The sequence below is a fragment of the Coregonus clupeaformis genome, unplaced genomic scaffold, assembly GCF_020615455.1.
Source record: "Coregonus clupeaformis isolate EN_2021a unplaced genomic scaffold, ASM2061545v1 scaf4603, whole genome shotgun sequence".
In the NCBI taxonomy this organism is placed as follows: Eukaryota; Metazoa; Chordata; class Actinopteri; order Salmoniformes; family Salmonidae; genus Coregonus; species Coregonus clupeaformis.
In genome coordinates, this window is record NW_025538057.1 from 1 (window position 1) to 23,645 (window position 23,645).

The 23,645-nt window shown below is 43.8% G+C and overlaps 1 long non-coding RNA gene across 1 annotated transcript; it reads left to right on the forward strand.

Moving 5' to 3' along the window:
- Window positions 1–5,099: 5,099 nt before the first annotated feature.
- LOC123490748 lies at window positions 5,100–21,877 on the forward strand. The gene is made up of 5 exons (XR_006661032.1): window positions 5,100–5,273; window positions 15,653–15,760; window positions 16,907–17,000; window positions 20,280–20,355; window positions 21,790–21,877. It is a non-coding gene; the product is annotated as an uncharacterized LOC123490748 (long non-coding RNA).
- Window positions 21,878–23,645: the final 1,768 nt, after the last annotated feature.

The window sequence follows — 23,645 nt, forward strand, 5'->3', positions numbered from 1 at the left end:
TCCGCCTGGCCTTGCTGCTATTCCAGTTTCAACTGTTCTGCCTCATAAACTACGAAACCCCTACCTGTCCCAGACCTGCTGTTTTCAACTCTAAATGATCGGCAGAAAAGCCAACTGAGGACCTGAGCCCTAGGACCATACGCCGGGACTAGGCCGTGGTGACTCCTTGCTGTCCCCAGTCCGCCTGGCCTTGCTGCTATTCCAGTTTAAACTGTTCTGCCCTGTGGTTATGGAACCCCCTACCTGTCCCAGACCTGCTGTTTCAAACTCTCAATGATCGGCTATGAAAAGCCAACTGAGATTTATTCCTGATTATTATTTGACCATGCTTGTCACTTATGAACATTTTTGAACATCTTGGCATGGTTCTGTTATAATCTCCACCCGGCACAGCCAGAAAGAGGACTGGCCACCCTGCATAGCCTGGTTCCTCTCTAGGTTTCTTCCCCTTAGTGTTTTGCCTTTCTAGGGAGTTTTTCCTAGCCACCGTGCTTCTACACCTGCATTACTAGCTGTTTGGGGTTTTAGGCTGGGTTTCTGTACAGCACTTCGAGATATTAGCTGATGTAAGAAGGGCTATATAAAATAAAATTGATTGATTGATTGAAGACAAAGGAGCTGATAATGGACTACAGGAAACGGAACGCCGAGCACGCCCCCATCCACATCGACGGGGTTGTAGTGGAGCTGGTTGAAAGCTTCAAGTTCCTCAGTGTCCACATCACTAAGTTATTATCATGGTCCACACACACCAACACAGTCGTGAAGAAGGCACGACAACTCCTCTTCTTCCCCCTCAGGAGGCTGAAAATACAGTGGGGGAAAAAAGTATTTAGTCAGCCACCAATTGTGCAAGTTCTCCCACTTAAAAAGATGAGAGAGGCCTGTAATTTTCATCATAGGTACACGTCAACTATGACAGACAAAATGAGAAAAAATAATCCAGAAAATCACATTGTAGGATTTTTAATGAATTTATTTGCAAATTATGGTGGAAAATAAGGGATTTGGTCAATAACAAAAGTTTTCTCAATACTTGTTATATACCCTTTGTTGGCAATGACACAGGTCAAACGTTTTTCTGTAAGTGTTCACAAGGTTTACACACACTGTTGCTGGTATTTTGGCCCATTCCTCCATGCAGATCTCCTCTAGAGCAGTGATGTTTTGGGGCTGTCGCTGGGCAACACGGACTTTCAACTCCTCGTCAAAGATTTTCTATGGGGTTGAGATCTGGAGACTGGCTAGCCGCCCAGGACCTTCCGGAAATGCTTCTTGCGAAGCCACTCCTTCGTTGCCCGGGCGGTGTGTTTGGGATTATTGTCATGCTGAAAGACCCAGCCACGTTTCATCTTCAATGCCCTTGCTGATGGAAGGAGGTTTTCACTCAAAATCTCACGATACATGGCCCCATTCATTCTTTCCTTTACACGGATCAGTCGTCCTGGTCCCTTTGCAGAAAAACAGCCCCAAAGCATGATGTTTCCACCCCATGCTTCACAGTAGGTATGCGGTGTTCTTTGGATGCAACTCAGCATTCTTTGTCCTCCAAACACGCGAGTTGAGTTTTTTCCAAAAGTTATATTTGGTTTCATCTGCGACCATATGACATTCTCCCAATCCTCTTCTGGATCATCCAAATGCACTCTAGCAAACTTCAGACGGGCCTGGACATGTACTGGCTTAACAGGGGGACTCGTCTGGCACTGCAGGATTTGAGTCCCTGGCGGCGTAGTGGTGTTACTGATGGTAGGCTTTGTTACTTTGGTCCCAGCTCTCTGCAGGTCATTCACTAGGTCCCCCCGTGTGGTTCTGGGATTTTTGCTCACCGTTCTTGTGATCATTTTGACCCCACGGGGTGAGATCTTGCGTGGAGCCCCAGATCGAGGGAGATTATCCCAGTGGTCTTGTATGTCTTCCATTTCTAATAACTGCTCCACAGTTGTTTTCTTCAAACCAAGCTGCTTACCTATTGCAGATTCAGTCTTCCCAGCCTGTGTGCAGGTCTACAATTTTGTTTCTGGTGTCCTTTGACAGCTCTTTGGTCTTGGCCATAGTGGAGTTTGGAGTGTGACTGTTTGAGGTTGTGGACAGGTGTCCTTTATACTGATAACAAGTTCAAACAGGTGCCATTAATACAGGTAACAAGTGGAGGACAGAGGAGCCTCTTAAAGAAGAAGTTACAGGTCTGTGTGAGCCAGAAATCTTGCTTGTTTGTAGGTGACCAAATACTTATTTTCCACCATAATTTGCAAATAAATTCATTAAAAATCCTACAATGTGATTTTCTGGATTTTTTTTTCTCATTTTGTCTGTCATAGTTGACGTGTACCTATGATGAAAATTACAGGTCTCTCTCATCTTTTTAAGTGGGAGAACTTGCACAATTGGTGGCTGACTAAATACTTTTTCCCCCCACTGTATTTAGCATGGGCCCTCAGATCCTCTAAAAGCTCTACAGCATTAAGAGCATTGTGACTTGCTGCATCATCACTTGGTATGGCAACTGCTTGGCCTCTGACCCCAAGGAACTACAGAGGGTAGTGCATACGGCCCAGTACATCACTGGGGTAGAGCTCCCTGCCATCCAGGACCTCTATACCAGGGGTTTTTTTAGAGGAAGGCCCCCTAAAAATTATCAAAGACTCCAGCCACCCCTAGTCATAGACTGTTCTCTCTGCTACCTCACGGCAAGCAGTACCGATGCCCAAGTCTGGAACAAACAGGACCCTGAACAGCTTCTACCCCCAAGCCATAAGACTGCTAGTTAGTTAAATAGTTAACCAAATAGCTAAAGGGACTATCTGCATTGACCCTTTTGACTCATCACACACTGCTGTTATTGTCTATTATCTATCTCGCTGCCTAAAGTCACTTTATCCTACTTACAGTTGAAGTTGGAAGTTTACATACACCTTAGCCAAATACATTTAAACTCAGTTTTTCACAATCTGTACATTTAATCCTATCCACAAATTCCCTGTCTTAGGTCAGTTAGGATCACTCGACTTTATTTTAAGGGATTATGTGAAATGTCAGAATAATAGTAGAGAGAATGATTTATTTCAGCTTTTATTTATTTCATCACATTCCCCAGTGGGTCAGAAGTTTACATACACTCAATTAGTATTTGGTAGCATTGCCTTTAAATTGTTTAACTTGGGTCAAACGTTTTGGGTAGCCTTCCACAAGCTTCCCACAATATATTAGGTGAATTTTGGCCCATTCCTCCTGACAGAGCTGGTGTAACTGAGTCAGGTTTGTAGGCCTCCTTGCACGCACACACTTTTTCAGTTCTGCCCACAAATTTCTATAGGATTGAGGTCAGGGCTTTGTGATGGCCACTCCAATACCTTGACTTTGTTGTCCTTAAGCCATTTTGCCACAACTTTGGAAGTATGCTTGGGGTCATTGTACATTTGGAAGAACCATTTGCAACCAAGCTTTAACTTCCTGACTGATGTCTTGAGATGTTGCTTCAATATATCCACATAATTTTCTTCCTCATGATGCCATCTATTTTGTGAAGTGCACTAGTCCCTCCTGCAGCAAAGCACCCCCACAGCATGATGCTGCCACCCACGTGCTTCATGGTTGGGATGGTGTTCTTCGACTTGCAAGCAACCCCCTTTTCCAAACATAACGATGGTCATTAAGGCCAAACAGTTCTATTTTTGTTTCATCAGACCAGAGGACATTTCTCCAAAAAGTATGATATTTGTCCCCATGTGCAGTTGCAAACTGTAGTCTGGCTTTTATGGCTGTTTTGGAGCAGTGGCTTCTTCCGCTTGCTGAGCGGACTTTCGGGTTATGTCGATATAGGACTCGTTTTACTGTGGAAATAGATACTTTTGTACCTGTTTCCTCCAGCATCTTCACAAGGTCCTTTGCTGTTGTTCTGGGATTGATTTGCACTTTTCGCACCAAAGCACGTTCATCTCTAGGAGACAGAACGCATCTCCTTCCTGAGTGGTATGACAGCTGCGTGGTCCCATGGTGTTTATACTTACGTACTATTGTTTGTACAGATGAACGTGGGTACCTTCAGGCGTTTGGAAATTGCTCCCAAGGATGAACCAGACTTGTGAGGTCTACAATGTTTTTTCTGAGGTCTTGGCTGATTTCTTTTGATTTTCCCATGATGTCAAGCAAAGAGGCACTGAGTTTGAAGGTAGGCCTTGAAATACATCCACAGGTACACCTCAATTGACTCAAATGATGTCAATTAGCCTATCAGAAGCTTCTAAAGCCATGACATCATTTTCTGGAATTTTCATAAGCTGTTTAAAGGCACAGTCAACTTAGTGTATGTAAACTTCTGACCCACTGGAATTGTGATACAGTGAATTATAAGTGAAATAATCTGTCTGTAAACAATTGTTGGAAAAAATTCGACTTGTGTCATGCACAAAGTAGATGTCCTAACCGACTTGGACAAAACTATAGTTTGTTAACAAGAAATTTGTGGAGTAGTTGAAAAGCAAGTTTTAATGACTCCAACCTAAGTGTATGTAATCTTCTGACTTCAACTGTATATGTGCATATCTACCTCAATTAACCTCGTACCCTGCACATCGACTTGGTACTGGTACCCCGTCGTATATAGCCAAGTTACGTTACTCATTGTGTATTTATTCCTCGTGTTATTATTTCTAAATGTTTCTCTCTGCGTTGTTGGGAAGGGCCCGTATGTAAGTATCTCACTGTTAGTCTACACCTGTTGTTTCCTAAGCATGTGACAAATAAAATTTGATTTGATTTGACACGTGCACAAATGCACCTCAGTTCCAAATCGACTCCTAACCTTTAGGCGCTATCTCAGTGTATCGGCATGTGACTATAATTACCATGACAACATGATGATATGTTAACATAGAGTACTGGAGCACAACCCACAATTTGTGTTTGTCTCTAAAACATTTTCTTGTCTATTTTCATTTTACATTTGTATAGAAAACCTTTAGTGTTTTTAGTCTTTCTCACCTTTGTATTATGTTATTTGTTAAGCACTTTGAAATGTATCCTCTGCATCGTCTGTAAGAAATGTGCTATATAAATAAAGTTTGATTTGATATCAACACAACACATACTGTGACATAACATTGTGTTCCTCTTTAGGACCTGGCGTTGTACAACGAGTTCACCATCAGTGACACCCTGACGTTCTTCGGACGGATCCACGGCCTGTCATCTAAGGACACTCAGGCACGCATTAACTTCCTGGTGGACTTCCTGGACCTACCTCAGAAGAGCAAACTGGTCCGAAATCTCAGGTAACACAACCGTACACAGGGGTGTCCTGCATATGGCCCGCGAGCCCATTAAATCCAGCTTAAATCTGGTTAGAATTAATTTTATTGTTAATTTATTTTTAAAAATTAGGGAGAAAACAATCTCAATAGACATTTTAAATAACAAAAACTAACTATGTAGAAATGATAATGGACCTACATTTACAGTCTCTTCACTCTGTCCAGCTTGATAACAGTCATCTATAGTCTCTTCACTCTGTCCAGCGTGATAACAGTCATTTATAGTCTCTTCACTCTGTCCAGCTTGATAACAGTCATCTATAGTCTCTTCACTCTGTCCAGCGTGATAACAGTCATTTATAGTCTCTTCACTCTGTCCAGCGTGATAACAATCATCTATAGTCTCTTTACTCTGTCCAGCTTGATAACAGTCATCTATAGTCTCTTCACTCTGTCCAGCTTGATAACAGTCATCTATAGTCTCTTTACCTTGTCCAGCTTGATAACAGTCATCTATAGTCTCTTCACTCTGTCCAGCTTGATAACAGTCATTTATAGTCTCTTCACTCTGTCCAGCTTGATAACAGACATTTATAGTCTCTTCACTCTGTCCAGCTTGATAACAGTCATCTATAGTCTCTTCACTCTGTCCAGCGTGATAACAGTCATCTATAAGTCTCTTCACTCTGTCCAGCTTGATAACAGTCATCTATAGTCTCTTCACTCTGTCCAGCGTGATAACAGTCATCTATAGTCTCTTCATCTCTGTCCAGCTCTGGATAACAGTCATCTATAGTCTCTTCACTCTGTCCAGCGTGATAACAGTCATTTATAGTCTCTTCACTCTGTCCAGCGTGATAACAGTCATCTATAGTCTCTTCACTCTGTCCAGCTTGATAACAGTCATCTATAGTCTCTTCACTCTGTCCAGCGTGATAACAGTCATTTATAGTCTCTTCACTCTGTCCAGCTTGATAACAGTCATCTATAGTCTCTTCACTCTGTCCAGCTTGATAACAGTCATCTATAGTCTCTTCACTCTGTCCAGCGTGATAACAGTCATCTATAGTCTCTTCACTCTGTCCAGCTTGATAACAGTCATTTATAGTCTCTTCACTCTGTCCAGCGTGATAACAGTAATCTATAGTCTCTTCACTCTGTCCAGCATGATAACAGTCATCTATAGTCTCTTCACTCTGTCCAGCTTGATAACAGTCATCTATAGTCTCTTCACTCTGTCCAGCATGATAACAGTCATCTATAGTCTCTTCACTCTGTCCAGCGTGATAACAGTCATTTATAGTCTCTTCACTCTGTCCAGCGTGATAACAGTCATCTATAGTCTCTTCACTCTGTCCAGCTTGATAACAGTCATTTATAGTCTCTTCACTCTGTCCAGCGTGATAACAGTCATCTATAGTCTCTTCACTCTGTCCAGCTTGATAACAGTCATCTATAGTCTCTTCACTCTGTCCAGCTTGATAACAGTCATTTATAGTCTCTTCACTCTGTCCAGCGTGATAACAGTCATCTATAGTCTCTTCACTCTGTCCAGCTTGATAACAGTCATCTATAGTCTCTTCACTCTGTCCAGCTTGATAACAGTCATTTGAAGTCTCTTCACTCTGTCCAGCGTGATAACAGTCATCTATAGTCTCTTCACTCTGTCCAGCTTGATAACAGTCATTTGATAGTTCTCTTCACTGTCCAGCGTGATAATAGTCATCTATAGTCTCTTCACTCTGTCCAGCTTGATAACAGTCATTTATAGTCTCTTCACTCTGTCCAGCGTGATAACAGTCATCTATAGTCTCTTCACTCTGTCCAGCTTGATAACAGTCATTTATAGTCTCTTCACTCTGTCCAGCGTGATAACAGTCATCTATAGTCTCTTTACTCTGTCCAGCGTAGGCTACAACCAGGGCTAAGATAGATAGAAAGAGAAGGAAACTGTTTCCCTGTTACATCCCTGTTAGTGAGCATTTCTCCTTTTTCTGTTTGTGTCACGGGCTTCTGTCAAAATGCTGTGGAGTCAGCCCTCCCTGTCTGAAACGGTGGCTAATTACCATACATTTTGGTGAGGGTGCATATAACCATAGTATTACAGTGTTATTGATTTGATGTATTTAATAATCATCATAAAAATGTATTCAACTTCTATTTGACCATTTAATTAACACAATTCAACCGCACAAGGTGATACATTATATTAATGCATTTGATGTGATTCACAATGTTGCATCTTATATGGCTGTCAAACAAAGCAGAACCAACAGCTTTCAGTCCCAGTATCCTTCCCATGTCCAGAATATTGGCCCGAATGACTGTACAGAAGCAAGGCCTCCAGAGAAATGTGTCTTAACTAACTCACCAAAAATGTCATAGTGTAATTGGCCCTTGAACCTGTGTGAAAACACTGGTGTGGCCTCCGGCTCTCGGCATCCCCTTGTACCCTCTCAAGGACCCAGTGCTGCCCTGTAGTAGAATAAACACTAAGGCTGAGTCTCAAATGGCACCCTGTTCCTATAATATAGTGCACTACTTTTGACCAGAGCCCTCTGGGCCAAGTTCAAAACTAGTGTGCTATCTAGGAAATTTGAGACGCGTACTAAACATTCAAGTTACCTCAGTCGAAGCTCACCGGACTTCCAAGCAACAGAAACGATTTACCTTTCAGTTTCAGAAAGTGGAAAATAGGCTAGGTATGATGAGCTCTCTACCTGCCCTGTTTCTGTCTCTCTCTCGCTCTATGTCTTTGTCCTGTTTCTGTTCAACTCTCTCTCTCTGTCTCTCTCTCTCTCTCTCTATCTGCCCTGTTTGTCTGTCCACCTCTCTCTCTCTTTCTCTCTCTCTCTCTCTCTCTACATGCCCTGTTTGTTTGTCCACCTCTCTCCCTCTCTCCCTCATATTATGTCTATATACAGTGTTGTAACGATGTGCAAATAGTTAAAGTACAAAAGGGGAAATAAATAAATATGGATTGTATTTACAATGGTGTTTGTTCTTCACTGGTTGCCCTTTTCTTGTGGCAACAGGTCACAAATCTTGCTGCTGTGATGGCACACTGTGGTATTTCACCCAGTAGATATGGGAGTTTATCAAAATTGGGTTTGTTTTTGAATTCTTTGTGGATATGTGTAATCTGGAGGAAATATGTCTCTAATATGGTCATACATTTGGGCAGGAAGTTAGGAAGGGTGCAGCTCAGTTTCCACCTCATTTTGTTGGCAGTGTGCACATAGCCTGTCTTCTCTTGAGAGCAGGTCTGCCTACAGCGGCCTTTCTCAATAGCAAGGCTATGCTCACTGAGTCTGTACATAGTCAGGTATTATGCCTCTGTGTACTCTCTGTTTCGGACCAAATAGCATTCTAGTTTGCTCAGTTTATTTTGTTAGTTCTTTCCAATGTGTCAAGTAATCATCTTTTTGTTTTCTCATGATTTGGTTGGGTCTAATTGTGTTGCTATCCTGGGGCTCGGTGGAGTCTGTTTGTGTTTGAAGGACCAGCTTGCTTAGGGGACTCTTCTCCAGGTACATCTCTCTGTAGGTGATGGCTTTGTTATGGAAGGTTTGGGAATCGCTTCCTTTTAGGTGGTTGTAGAATTTAACGGCTCTTTTCTGGATTTTGATCATTAGCGGGTGTCACCTAATTCTGCTCTGCATGCATTATTTGGTGTTTTACGTTGTCCACAAATAATATTTTTGCAGAATTCTGCATGCAGATTCTCAATTTGGTGTTGTCCCATTTTGTGAATTCTTGGTTGGTGAGTTGTCTACTTGAACAGATTTACTGTCAGGGCCCATGTCTGACAGAATTGGGCAGAAGATCTAGGTGCTGCTGTAGGCCCTCCTTGGTTGGGGGACAGAAGCACCAGATCATCAGCAAACAGTAGACATTTGACTTCTGATTCTAGTAGGTGAGCCGGGTGCTGCAGACTGTTCTAGTGCCTTCGCCAATTTGTTTATATATTTGTTGAAGAGGGTGGGGCTTAAGCTGCATCCCTGTCTCACCCCACGGTCCTGTGGAACAAAATGAGGTGTGTTTTTGCTAATATTTTGCATCTACACTTGTTGTTTGTGTACATGGATTTTATAATGTCGTATGTTTTTCCCCCAACACCACTTTCCATCAATTTGTAGACCCTCATGCCAAATTGAGTCAAAAGCCTTTTTGAAATCAACAAAGTATGAGAAGACTTTGCCTTTGTTTTGTTTTGTTTGTTTGTCAATTAGGGTGTGCAGGGTGAATATGCGGTATGTCGTACGGTAATTTGGTAAAAAGCCAATTTGACATTTTCTCAGTACATTGTTTTCACTGAGGAAATGTAAGAGTCTGCTGTTAATGATAATGCATAGGATTTTCCCAAGGTTGCTGTTGACGCATATTCCACGGTAGTTATTGGGGTCAAATTTGTCTCCACTTTTGTGGATTGGGGTGATCAGTCCTTGGTTCCAAATATTGAGGAAGATGCCATAGCTAAGGATGATGTTAAAGAGTTTAAGTATAGCCAATTGGAATTTGTGGTCTGTATATTTAATAATTTAATTGAGGATACCATCAACACCACAGGCCTTTTTGGGTTGGATGGTTTATATTTTGTCCTGTAGTCTTTAATAGTTGATTCTAAGATTTGAGAAGTGGTTTACCCATACATCTCGGTTTTGGATAGGTAACTCTTTGTGTTGTTTGTTTAGTGTTTTCCAATTTTCCCAGAAGTGGTTAGAGCAGGGGTGTCAAACTCATTTTAGCTCAGGGGCCACATGGAGGAAAATCTATTCCCAAGTGGGCCGGACCGGAAAAATCATGGTATATATAACTTAAAAACAACAACTTCAGATTGTTTTCTTTTTTTTAATACGATCAACATACAACATAAAGCTGGAGCCTGAGGACAGTGTGTCCAAAATAGTACAAGCACAACATCACCTCCTGAGTGGCGCAGTGGTCTAAGGCACTGCATCGCAGATGCTACTGTGCCACTAGAGATCTGGTTCGAATCCAGGCTCTGTCGCTAGCCGCGCGACCGGGAGACTCATGGGCGTCGACAATTGGCCCAGCGTCGTCCAGGGTAGGGGAGGGAATGGCCGGCAGGGATGTAGAGCAGTTGATAGAGCATGGCGTTTGCAACGCCAGGGTTGCGGGTTCGATTCCCGGTATAAAAAAAATATGTATTCACTAAATGTAAGTCGCTCTGGATAAGAGCGTCTGCTAAATGACTAAAATGTAAAAATGTAATCACTATTAATCATAAAACACGTCAAGTTTATTTGAAAATTCTAAAGAAAAAGAACACACAAACACACAATGCCTCAGTGATTAACAGAACTGTTTCACAGATCACAGAACTATATCAGGGTGTCATTTCTCAGGCAGAAATGTAGATAAAAATAATGAAATCCTGTTCCCCAAACAAGTGCAAGAACCACAGAGTCAAGAATAGGTTAAATATACAAATAAAATAAAATCAATTAAAACAATAGCACATCAACATAAAAACATATAAACATAAATCTGAAAGCGTTGCTCAAACTCCGTAACAGTCCCGTTATTTTATCTTTGAACCGCTTCATGTCTGCCACATGTTGGGTCGCGCACACATTTTCAGACAGGGGGAAGTGAGCTGCATCACCACCGGCTAGGTTGCGTCTCCCACAATAGACAGCTTCAACTTGAAAGAACGTATGCTGTCATAATACTGCGTGACAACTTTGTTGCGCGCTTGCAGCTGTTTGTTCAAGTTATTCAGGTGCTCTGTAACATCCACCATAAATGCAAGGTCCTGCATCCATTCTGCGGAATGAAATTCTAACACTGGTTTGCCCCTTTTCTTCCATGAACTGTTCAATTTCTTCTCGTAAATCAAAGAAACGCCTCAGCACAGCACCTCGGCTTAACCATCTTACCTCAGTGTGGTATGGCAGGCCATAGATGTGGTCTTTCTCTCTGAGAAGGCTGTCAAACTGACGGTGATTCAGGCTTCTGGATCGGATGAAATTAACAGTTTGGATGACCACCTTACGACGTTATCCATCTTTAATGACTTGCAACACAAAGCCTCCTGGTGCAAAATACAGTGAAAAGTCAAAAATCACGTCCTCCATTTGCAGATTGCACTTTCTCTCTGAACTTTGTCACAACGCCTGCTTTTTTTCCCGATCATTGAGGGCGCACCACCTGCTAGCCAGGCTGACGGCGCGGGACCAGTCCACTCCGACCCTGTCCAGCGCGCCCGGCGAGTGCGGTAAAATATCAGCTGCTGTCGTTGTATCTGTCGCCGGCACCAACTCCACGAACTCCTCGGTGACAGTCAATGTGTCATCAACTCCAGCGGATGAAAATGGCCAGTTGTGCAACATCTGTAATGTCCGTGCTTTCATCAATTGCAACCCGAAAACGCAATAAATGACTTTACTTTTGGTTCAACTGGTGTCCAAATCCACTGAAAGATCGAAATCCTGTCTGCAACTGTGTTTCTTGTCAGGCTGATATTTGCAAAAAGCCTGCCGCTTTTCAGGGCACACAATCTCTGCTGCCTTCATCATGCATGTTTTTTACAAATTCACCCTCACTAAATGGTTTTGAAGCCACTGCGATTTCATTAGCAATGAGGTAGCTAGCTTTCACTGCAGCGTCACTGATGTCTCGGCTGTGAGTAAACACAGACTGCTGTTTCTTCAGACCCGCCAACAGTTCATTCACCTTCTCTCATCTCGCTGTCCTTGAAAAGTTGTCATATTTGTCGGGCACGAAGACTCACATAGTGGCGGCTGAAGGTTATATTATTTCAGCACTGCAACATGCTCTGAACACACCAAACATACAGCTTTTCCCCATTCAATTCCGTGAATAAATAGGATGACCATTTTTCTTGGAACACTCTGCACTCTGCGTCCACTTTTCTCTTTTTGACAGAGACATATTGGGGCAATGAGGGTGCCAAAGCACATAATGTTAAAAGTAGAAGCCGTAATAAATATCGCGGGCAAAACAAAGTAGCTCATTGGCTGCACGTGCTTGACCTACTTGCTCTGCCCCGGTATAAACAGTTTGCTTGCTTAACACAATTGCTATTGCGCCATCCAGTGGACGCAATTGGAACAGCAGTTTATTTTATTGAAAAATTGCAGCGCATTTTTATACTTTACAACAATTTTCTTTTTTTTTTCTTTTTCTTTTTTTTATCATCTCGCAGGCCGGATTAAACCCGTTTGCGGGCCTGATCCGGCCCGCGGGCCGGACGTTTGACACCCCTGGGTTAGAGTCTATGGATTCTTCAATTACATTGAGCTGATTTCTGACGTACTGTTCCTTCTTTTTCCGTATTGTTTTAGTGATTCACCATAGTGAAGGCGTAGGCTCAGGTTTTCTGGGTCTCTATGTTTTTGGTTGGATAGGTTTCTCTATTTCTTTCTTAGGTTTTTGCATTCTTCATCAAACCATTTATGTCACGCCCTGGCCTATACAACTCTGGTCCGGCACCGGTCAGCGGCTCCACTCCGGAGCCAGAGCAGTCCGCTCCACCGGTGCCTGATCCAGCTCCGGTCAGCGGCTCCACGCTGGAGCCAGAGCAGTCCTCTCCACCGGTGCCTAGTCCAGCTCCGGTCAGCAGCTCCACTCCGGAGCCAGAGCAGTCCGCCCCACCGGAGCCCAAGCCAGCTCTGGTCAGCAACTCCACTCCGGAGCCGGAGCCGCCACCGAGGCTGGAAGCCCACCCGGACCCTCCCCTATTCAGTCAGGTTTGTGCGGCCGTAGTCCGCACCATTGGGGGGGGGTACTGTCACGCCCTGGCCTATAGAACTCTAGCTAGTTTGGTCAGGGTGTGAATATTCTAGGTTTGTATTTCTATATTTGGCCGGGTGTGGTTCCCAATCAGAGGCAGCTGTCGCTCGTTGTCTCTGATTGGGGATCATACTTAGGCAGCCAGTTTTCCTGCCTGTGTTGTGGGATTTTGTTGTGTTCCTGTTTAGGCTTGTGTGTTAGCCCTTTGGACCGTCACGGTTAAGTTTGTTATTTTGATTACTGTGTCGTATGTTTATTATTTAAATAAACATGTACGCCTTTCACGCTGCACCTTGGTCTGACCCGTTTCTTAACGTACGTGACAATTTATCATTGTTGTTAATTTTGTTTGGTTTTCTGTTTGAAATTTTTAGATTTGATAGGGAAGCTGAGAGGTTAAAAATACTGTTTAGGTTTTCTACTGCCAAGTTTACACCTTCACTATTACAGTGAAATGTTTTGTCCAGGAAGTTGTCTACAAGGGATTGAATTTGTTGTTGCCTAATTGTTTTTTGATAGGTTTCCACACTACTTTCCTTCCATCTATAGCATATCTTAATATTATTCAGTTCCTTTGGCTTTGATGCCTCATGATTGAGTATTGCTCTGTTCAAGTAGACTGTGATTTTGCTGTGATCTGATAGGGGTGTCAGTGGGCTGACTGTGAACGCTCTGAGAGACTCTGGGTTGAGGTCAGTGATAAAGTAGTCTACAGTACTACTGCCAAGAGATGAGCTATAGGTGTACCTACCATAGGAGTCCCCTTAAAGCCTACCATTGACTATGTAAATACCCAGCGTGCGACAGAGCTGCAGGAGTTGTGACCCGTTTTTGTTGGTTATGTTTTCGTAGTTGTGCCTAGTGGGGCGTATATGGGAGTGAATGCTGTCACCTCCAGGTATGTGTTTGTCCCCCTTTGTGCTGAGGGTGTCAGGTTCTTGTCCAGTTCTGGCATTTAGGTCACAACAGACTAGTACATGTCCCTGGGTCTGGAAATGATTGATTTCCCCCTCCAGGGTGGAGAAGCTGTCTTCATTAAAGTATGGGGATTCTAGTGGGAGGATATAGATAGCACACAGGAGGACATTTTTCTCTGTTGATATCATATCCTTTTGAATTTCTAGCCAAATGTATAATGTTCCTGTTTTGATTAATTTAATAGAGTGAGTTAGGTCTGCTTTATACCAAATTAGCATACCCCCTGAGTCGCTTCCCTGTTTCATACCTGGTAGTTTGGTGGATGGAACTACCAGCTCTCTGTAACCTAGAGGGCAACCAGTGGGTCCATCTCCTCTATATCATGTTTCTTGTAGGATGACAGTGTCTGTATTTCTGGTGGACCTGGTCCTAAAGGCTGTTCAAGTCCAGGGTGGAGTGGTGGGCCAGGTAAACATTTGGTTTTGAGGCACAGTCATGGGAAATACTTGCGTTTACCCGCTGTATGGTAGCAGGGTGGAAGTCTTGTCGTGGTAGCAGGGTGGAGATAACCACTTGTGCGTTGGGGAAAGTAGAAGAAGCTTTTTCAATCACTCCCTTGAGTGCTGTGGCCACCCTTTCCTGCTGTGCTCTCAGGTCATTTGTGCCTGTGTGTATTATTACGTGGCTGGGTGATCCTAGTTGGTCCTCAGACAGAAGGTCTAGGGTGCGCTGGGTGTTTGGACACCAGAGTTTAGACACTGTGTTTGTAAAAAAGTTAATTTTCTTGTATATACTTCCCGTTTGAGTAAAGAAGGAGTACAATCTGTGGCTTGTGTATGTCCTCAGTGGGTGCGGGGGGTTGTCAGGAGGGCTATCAGGGTGGCTGACGGGGGGGACGTGCTCAGAGGGGGTGGGATCCCCTGGGCTTGGGGTTCTTCATTTGTTTGTCCGGCTGTGATGTCGAGGCTATGGTCAGGGTCTAGGATGGACTGTTCTGCTGCGGTGTCGAGACTTTGGCCAGGATCTGAGGTGGGCTGTTCTGCTGGCTTCTCTGCGGGGGTGGCCAGCTCTCTAATGGGTTGTTCTCTGTCACCCGTCATCGTTCTCACCTTCTCCTCCAGCACTCTGATCCTCTCCTCTAGTGCTCTGTTCTTCTCCTGCTCTTTCTCCTGTTGATGTTGTCTCACCACAGTCCAGAGTGCAGACATGTCTCTCTAACCTCCACCTCTCTGGGTCTGTTGAGGGGGTGTTGTTGAGCTGGACAATTTTTTGTGCTGACTGGAGTGTGTTCACCTGCTGTTCCAGCTCCATCTGCCTTACCTCCAGCTGGGTGAATCTATCCTTCATTTCGATGAGGGAGTAGTCCTCTGTGCTGGGAGGTTGACTTTCCGCTTCGGGGTTGCTCGTCTGTGGGGTTGTATAATGAAGAGGTCTGGTCTGACACGCTTGTGGTGGGGGTATCTTTCTCAAGAGAGAGGCTTATCCCATTCTCTCATCAGGAACAGGCAGGTTAGTCTTGAAGGGTTTCTCTGCCTTGCCAGCCCAGCTAACACACACACTGCATTACACTGAGAGGCAAACCAGTGAGGGTGATGCAAGTCAAACAATGGCAGCTCGATGGAGCAGATAAATAACAGAGTATATCAGGTGTTTTATGTAACGTGTGTGTGTGTGTGTGTGTGTGTGTGTGTGTGTGTTTACAGCGGAGGGCAGAAACGGAGGGTTTCTCTAGGAGCAGCCTTACTTCAAAACCCCCAGTTATTGATTCTGGATGAACCCACAGTCGGGGTGGACCCTGTGCTGAGAGCCAAGTATGTATTGACCACACACACACACACACACACACACACACACACACACACACACACACACACACACACACACACACACACACACACACACACACACACACACACACACACAAATACACACACACACACACACACACACACACACACATACACACACACACACACACACACACACCCTTCTACAACAATTCACCTGCTTCACATTTCCCCCATTTACATCCAATATAATGAATCTCATAGACAATCTTAAGATAACATAGCAGTTTATGAACAACACTCTCGCTCAAACACTCTTAACCTGTCAAATACAACTCTCTGCCCCCATACAGAAACCATATTGTCTCTCATTCAGAATGAGTGTATACGTCCTGTTGGAAGTATCTGGGTGTGTAATCTAATTGTGTAATAGTACCAGTGCTCTGTTACAAAGCCCAGCCAAATCAGAGTCTAGCCAGGGTAATCCCAGGCAGGTCATAAGATTAAAGGTGTGTCCCAAATAGCACCCTTCATAGTCACTACCAGGGCCCATATCAGCACATTGTTAGGTTATTCTTTGTGTGACAGGTGGTTCGCCCAAACCGCACTCGTGTGATGAGTAACCTTGATTAGGGACCCTTGAGACTTGTGTTAGCTCCCCGAGCTAATGCCTAGGCTTTAGCTCAGTGGGATACACAGTGTTGTTGTGCACTAGATGATCACATTTGCACACTTTCTCTTTGTATCTCGACTACTCCAGGTATGGTAGCGCCATGTCCCAAATCGCACATTACCTATATAGTCAATACGTTTTATTTTAATGATTTTATTGGGTTTTATCACACAAGAATGTCATAGGTTCTTATCACAGGGTTGCATCAGTACTGTACTTTGGAATATAATCAATAAGAAACATGAAAAATCCAATCATACGTTCAGTAATCACACCACAGTACAATACTATAATGCATTAAAATATCCATACTGTAAACAACATTATCCTATAATATCAAACCCATTCTGTATCCCATCTGGTGATAAATGGCTGGTCTGGACACATCAGCCTTATAGTGCAATACTTAAGTAGTGCAACTTTATAGGGAATAGAGTGCCATTTGGGACGCCTAATAGGATGTTGCCCTTAAACTGAGTTGTGTCATGTCCCTGTAGGATCTGGCAGCATCTAGTAGATATTGTGAAAACTGGAAAAGTGTCGGTCGTCATCACCACTCACTACATAGAGGAGGCCAGGCAAGCCAATGTGGTAAGACACACACACACACACACACACACACACACACACACACTGTCCTTTTGTTAAATGCTCCTCTGTGAACGATGTGCCTTGTTTATCTGTTGACAAGAGGAAAAGGGGGAAACACAGCCCAACTGACCGTCACCCATAAATACTTTATGAGCAGGCATTAATGAGGTCCCCTCCACTGAGAAACAATGGGTCCTTTGATAGTTCCTCTAGTTCTTCTGTGTGTCACCTTTTTAGAAAGGGGGGAAGAGGTGGACTATGGGTCTGCGTGTGTGTATCACAGCGTCAATGGTCTGGTTGGCTTGTCTTCAATCAGAACACACTTCCAGTTATATGGCCCCATGTACTCCATCAGACTGGCAGTATTCACTCCCTATCCTGGCTGGTTCAAAGTCTAACGCCTAGGGAGCTACTGCTCTGTAAATCTACAGATTAGGTTACTGTAAAACCTTTTTTCCCGTTTTCCTCTGAGATGATGTTTGCTTCTGAACAGCCTTTTTTTCCTCAGTGAGGAAATTAAATGTGAAAGAGCGGTGAAGGGAACAAACATGAAGGATGCAGCACTGAGTGGATGTGTTGGTCCTGTACCACACGGACAATTAACTACTGTCTTTACATGCCATATGTTTTCATGTCTTCTTAGAGCTTCATTTGAGCAAACATTGGTTGTTTGAGATCCATATGTGTGCTCGTAATATACTCCTAACAGATTCATGAGCCGATTCATGAGCAGGTCAAAATAAACATACAGTAAGAATATACAGTAGATTGTCTGTAAAGAAGTGTTAAGATGTGAAAATGTACAGAAAACCAAAGGACGAAGTCTTTTACAGTATATCTGGTTAAGTGCCACTATGCGCCCTGGTCAAAAGTAGTGCACTAAATAGGGAATTGGGTGCCATTTGGGATGCACAATAGATATAGATGACCTTACCCCACATAGAACTGTATCAATAGGCAATTTTTACATTTACATCTTAATCATTTAGCAGATGCTCTTAACCAGAGCGACGGATCAGATCTCACTTCTCTGTTGTTGCCAGTTCCAACATCATGCTTGGCCACTAAGGCAGAAGTGAAAGTAGTGTGAAGTGGATAGTACTGAATTCTCCTTTTAGCTTCTCACACTCAAAAAATATCTTTATTCGAAACACACTGATAAGACTCTCTCTACGTTCCAAATGGCACCATATTATTGTTATAGTGCACTACTTTTGACCAGGACCCATAGGGCTCTCGTCAAAAGTAGTGCACTATGTAGGGAATAGGGTGCCATTTGAAAGACAGGTTCCTTGTACCACATGTGTAATGTATTCTAAATGCATTTAGAGCACCATCTATCACCACACAGTGTGTTATAGTCTACAGTACTACCTCTGTGTTATATACATCCATAAGGACTCATGACTTCATAATAAACACCTTATTGATCATCAGTTTGTCAATGGCTGTCAGCGTCTGGGTGAAGTGGTGAAACGGAATCAGGCGCAGGACACAGAACTGAAGCAAAGTATGGCTTTACTAAACACAAAGTAAACAATAGCAAACCCTCCACGCAGGAAGAGCAAAAACAACAGCTCAACAGACGACGTAACAAAGAACAATCACGCACAAACCCAGGAGGGAAAACAGAGGTAATATAGGGAAACCAATAAGACTAATGAGTAACAGGTGTGAATAATAAAGACAGGACTAGTGAGAGACAGAAACATAGATCGGTGGCAGCTAGTACTCGGTGACGAAACCTGGAAGCCTGCCAGAGCAAGGAGGAGGGGCAGCTTTGGCTGTGTCCGTGACAATGGCCCAATGCAGATAACAAAATGAGCAAATACCTAATTAGACCTAATATTTTCGATATAAACCGGCAAGAAGCTTACAATTTAAATAATTGTGACATAATAACAACAATGCTCACTAATTAAAAAGAAAAGTATACTAAGACAATTACATGTAAGACAAAGAGAAAGAATAACCCACCTTGGTTAAATGACACCCTGTGGTAAAATCAGGGTCCAATAAAAAGAAAGAGAGACAGAGAGAAAGAAAGCACTAAACTGGACTACATGTTGACAGACTGCTGTTCAGAGGGCTGAGTAAAAACTGGACTACATGTTGACAGACTCCTGTTCCAGAGGGCTGAGTAAAAACTGGACTACATGTTGACAGACTGCTGTTCAGAGGGCTGAGTAAAAACTGGACTACATGTTGACAGACTGCTGTTCAGAGGGCTGAGTAAAAACTGGACTACATGTTGACAGACTGCTGTTCAGAGGGCTGAGTAAAACTGGACTACATGTTGACAGGCTGCTGTTCAGAGGGGCTCGAGTAAAAACTGGACTACATGTTGACAGACTGCTGTTCAGAGGGCTGAGTAAAAACTGGACTACATGTTGACAGACTGCTGTTCAGAGGGCTGAGTAAAAACTGGACTACATGTTGACAGACTGCTGTTCAGAGGGCTGAGTAAAAACTGGACTACATGTTGACAGACTGCTGTTCAGAGGTCTGAGTAAAAACTGGACTACATGTTGACAGACTGCTGTTCAGAGGGCTGAGTAAAAACTGGACTACATGTTGACAGACTGCTGTTCAGAGGGCTGAGTAAAAACTGGACTACATGTTGACAGACTGCTGTTCAGAGGGCTGAGAAACAAGGTAATCTCCCAGCTAAGAAAATCAAAAGCCAACTTCATAAATGAGGCGAAGGGTGATTGTAAACACATTTGGAAAAACAGACAGTTTAACAGGAAAGACACATTTAAGGGAGATATACAACTGAAAGGTGATGGTAGATTGATGGAGGATAAGCGACTCTATAGCCACTATTTTAACAATGTCTTTATTCAGTCTGTACTAGATCTGGGGTAAAGGTTTACAGTGAGTGAGTTGTGTATCACCCAATGTGATGACTTTTTGACAATGTTTGATATGATTCCAACTACTGAGGTGGCAAAAATACTTAACTAGGCCCCTGTCTCCAGTAGCTACATGGCTGCAGTGGTCACAGAGAGAGAAAACATACCAGGACAAAGGTGACATGATGACTGGCCCTGTGCCAAGCCTTCACCACAGGACGTTAATGATATAATTATACCGTGAGCCAGAGATCTCTGTCACACTAAAACCCCATCCTCACCTGTCACACTAAAACCTGTCCTACAGGCACATTTTATAACTAAGGCTATTTCTTAATTAATCTTTCCTTGATTCCTCGCATCCTCTCTCCTTGCCTCCTTCCTCAAAACTCCAGAATGACTCTGCTGTTTCCTATCTCTCCAGGTGGGTCTGATGAGGAATGGCCGACTGTTGGCTCGAGGGACTTCCAGAAGCCATGATGAAACAGCACAATGCACCGGTGAGTACCCTACAACGGAGTTGACAGCCAACAGAGTTGAGGTCGACCATTGCTGTTGGCTAATAGTGTGGTCAGCTGTTTGAAATGTGTAACGATGGTGACTACTAACAATGTTGACCACTGACAGCTTAACCTTGGACTGTGTTTGACTGTTTAACTGTGTAGATGACTGACCATTTTAACCCTGGTCTGTGATGTCTTTGTGTACAGTTGACTTTTCTGCCTGTTAACAGTAGCCCTTTATCACCTCTAGACAACAGTCCTGTTAACAGTAGCCCTTTATCACCACTAGACAACAGTCCTGTTAACAGTAGCCCTTTATCACCACTAGACAACAGTCCTGTTAACAGTAGCCCTTTATCACCACTAGACAACAGTCCTGTTAACAGTAGCCCTTTATCACCACTAGACAACAGTCCTGTTAACAGTAGCCCTTTATCACCACTAGACACAACAGTCCTGTTAACAGTAGCCCTTTATCACCACTAGACAACAGTCCTGTTAACAGTAGCCCTTTATCACCACTAGACAACAGTCCTGTTAACAGTAGCCCTTTATCACCACTAGACAACAGTCCTGTTAACAGTAGCCCCTTTATCACCACTAGACAACAGTCCTGTTAACAGTAGCCCTTTATCACCACTAGACAACAGTCCTGTTAACAGTAGCCCTTTATCACCACTAGACAACAGTCCTGTTAACAGTAGCCCTTTATCACCACTAGACAACAGTCCTGTTAACAGTAGCCCTTTATCACCACTAGACAACAGTCCTGTTAACAGTAGCCCTTTATCACCGCTAGACAACAGTCCTGTTAACAGTAGCCCTTTATCACCACTAGACAACAGTCCTGTTAACAGTAGCCCTTTATCACCACTAGACAACAGTCCTGTTAACAGTAGCCCTTTATCACCACTAGACAACAGTCCTGTTAACAGTAGCCCTTTATCACCGCTAGACAACAGTCCTGTTAACAGTAACCCTTTATCACCGCTAGACAACAGTCCTGTTAACAGTAGCCCTTTATCACCACTAGACAACAGTCCTGTTAACAGTAGCCCTTTATCACCACTAGACAACAGTCCTGTTAACAGTAGCCCTTTATCACCACTAGACAACAGTCCTGTTAACAGTAACCCTTTATCACCGCTTAGACAACAGTCCTGTGCTAAAGTAACCCTTATCACCCACTAGACAACAGTCCTGTTAACAGTAGCTGACATTGACCCTATTGTCGCCTACCATCCACCCCACCCACTGCAGACTCTGGAGAAAGCTTTCCTACGGCTGTGGGAGATGTCCGACTGTGTTGACTGCTTTGTGTGTTGACTGCTTTCTGTTGACCAGTGATCATATAAACCCTTGACTGTGTTATCAGTGTGTTCAATTGACTGTGTTGTCTATTTCCCCCGCTGCCCCATCCACCCACTGCAGACCCTGGAGAAAGCCTTCCTGCAGCTGTGTGAGACGTCAGACCAGGTGAGCTCCAAACACAGCACCTCGCCTCAGGGCGGGGTCCTAGGAGAGCAGCCAATCATTCGAGAGCAGCCGGGACGAGAGTCAACCAATCCTGGGAGCCGGACCGGGACCAGTAGAAGAGCTGCCCAAATATTCAGGTAAATGTAGGCTTGTATTGACACTACACTGTATATATTCAGGTAAAGGTAGGGTTGTATGGACACTACACTGTATATATTCAGGTAAATGTAGGGTTGTATGGACACTACACTGTATATACTCAGGTAAATGTAGGTTGTATGGACACTACACTGTATATACTCAGGTAAATGTAGGTTGTATGGACACTACATTGTATATACTCAGGTAAATGTAGGGTTGTGTGGACACTACACTGTATATACTCAGGTAAATGTAGGGTTGTATGGACACTACATGTATATACTCAGGTAAATGTAGGGTTGTATGGACACTACACTGTATATACTCAGGTAAATGTAGGTTGTATGGACACTACACTGCATATACTCAGGTTAAATCTAGAGTTGTGAGTGAACACTGCAAAAAGTAGCTCAACGATTTGTATGTTGTGATGGCATGGAATAATTTACTGTGAGACGAACATCGCTGAACATTGCTGCTAAAAACTAAAACTGTGTGTGTGTGTGTGTGTGTGTGTGTGTGTGTGTGTGTGTGTGGACTGGAAGGTACGAGTCAGGCATGTGATGCCAAAGTGGAGGAACATCGCAGCTCTGATTATCAAGACCACAGTGAGGATGAAGAGGATGCCCGGGTGAGGATGGTGATGGTGGTGGTGAGGATGGTGATGGTGGTGGTGAGGATGAAGGGTGGTGGGGGTGAGGATAGAGGGTCGTGATGGTGGTGGTGAGGATGAAGGGTGGTGGGGGTGAGGATGAAGGGTGGTGATGGTGGTGGTGAGGGGATGAAGGGGTGGTGGTGGTGAGGATAGAGGGTCGTGATGTGGTGGTAGAGGATGGGAGGGTGGTGGGGGTGAGGATGAAGGGGTGTGGTGATGGTGGTGGATGAGGATGAAGGGTGGTGGTGGTGAGGATGAATTGCTCGTGATGGTGGTGGTGAGGATGAAGGGTGGTGGGGGTGAGGATGAAGGGTGGTGATGGTGGTGGTGATGGTGAGGATGATAATGATTATAATGAGGATGAAGAGGAGGAGGCAGAGGATGCTGATGAAGGGAGTAGTAGTAGAATGAGCATGAAAGATAGTATTTGAACCAATGTCTGGTATCTGCCCAGGTCTCTGTGTTTCAGTTCCTGCTGCCATCTAGATCTCTGATGTGTCTGTGTATTCGGAGAGACCCCAAAGGAATACAGGTGGCTGTGGTCACTTAATGAGACCTCCTCCAGCTCCTTCGCCAATTCCTGCTCTCCTTCCTGGACAACTCCAGTGTAACAGGTACTGGACCAATCAACTGGGTGGAATTCATTAGTGCAAAACATTTTGCAACGGAAAAGCAGGTGTTTCTTATTGACAGTTCAGTAGTCCCCTCTCCCCTCTCTGTTTCAGTCTGGAGAACTAAATGTCTGTTTGCGGTTATTAAGGGGTCAGATGGAGTTTGTTGTGGGAGGGAGGGGCCCGCCTGGTAAGAGGAAGAATGTAGAGTTGCACTCCTACACTCCTGTTTGCACCTCGAGGTGGCTGATTTCACTTTTGCTCTGCTCTTTATTTTTCTAAGAACACGTTCATGTGCTGTGTGTCTGTTTGAAATAGGTCAAACAAAAGCACGCTCAGAGCTAACTCCATAATTCACCTTTTTGAAAGGAATTGTGTACTTTTGTTATTGCAGTTCGCTGAAA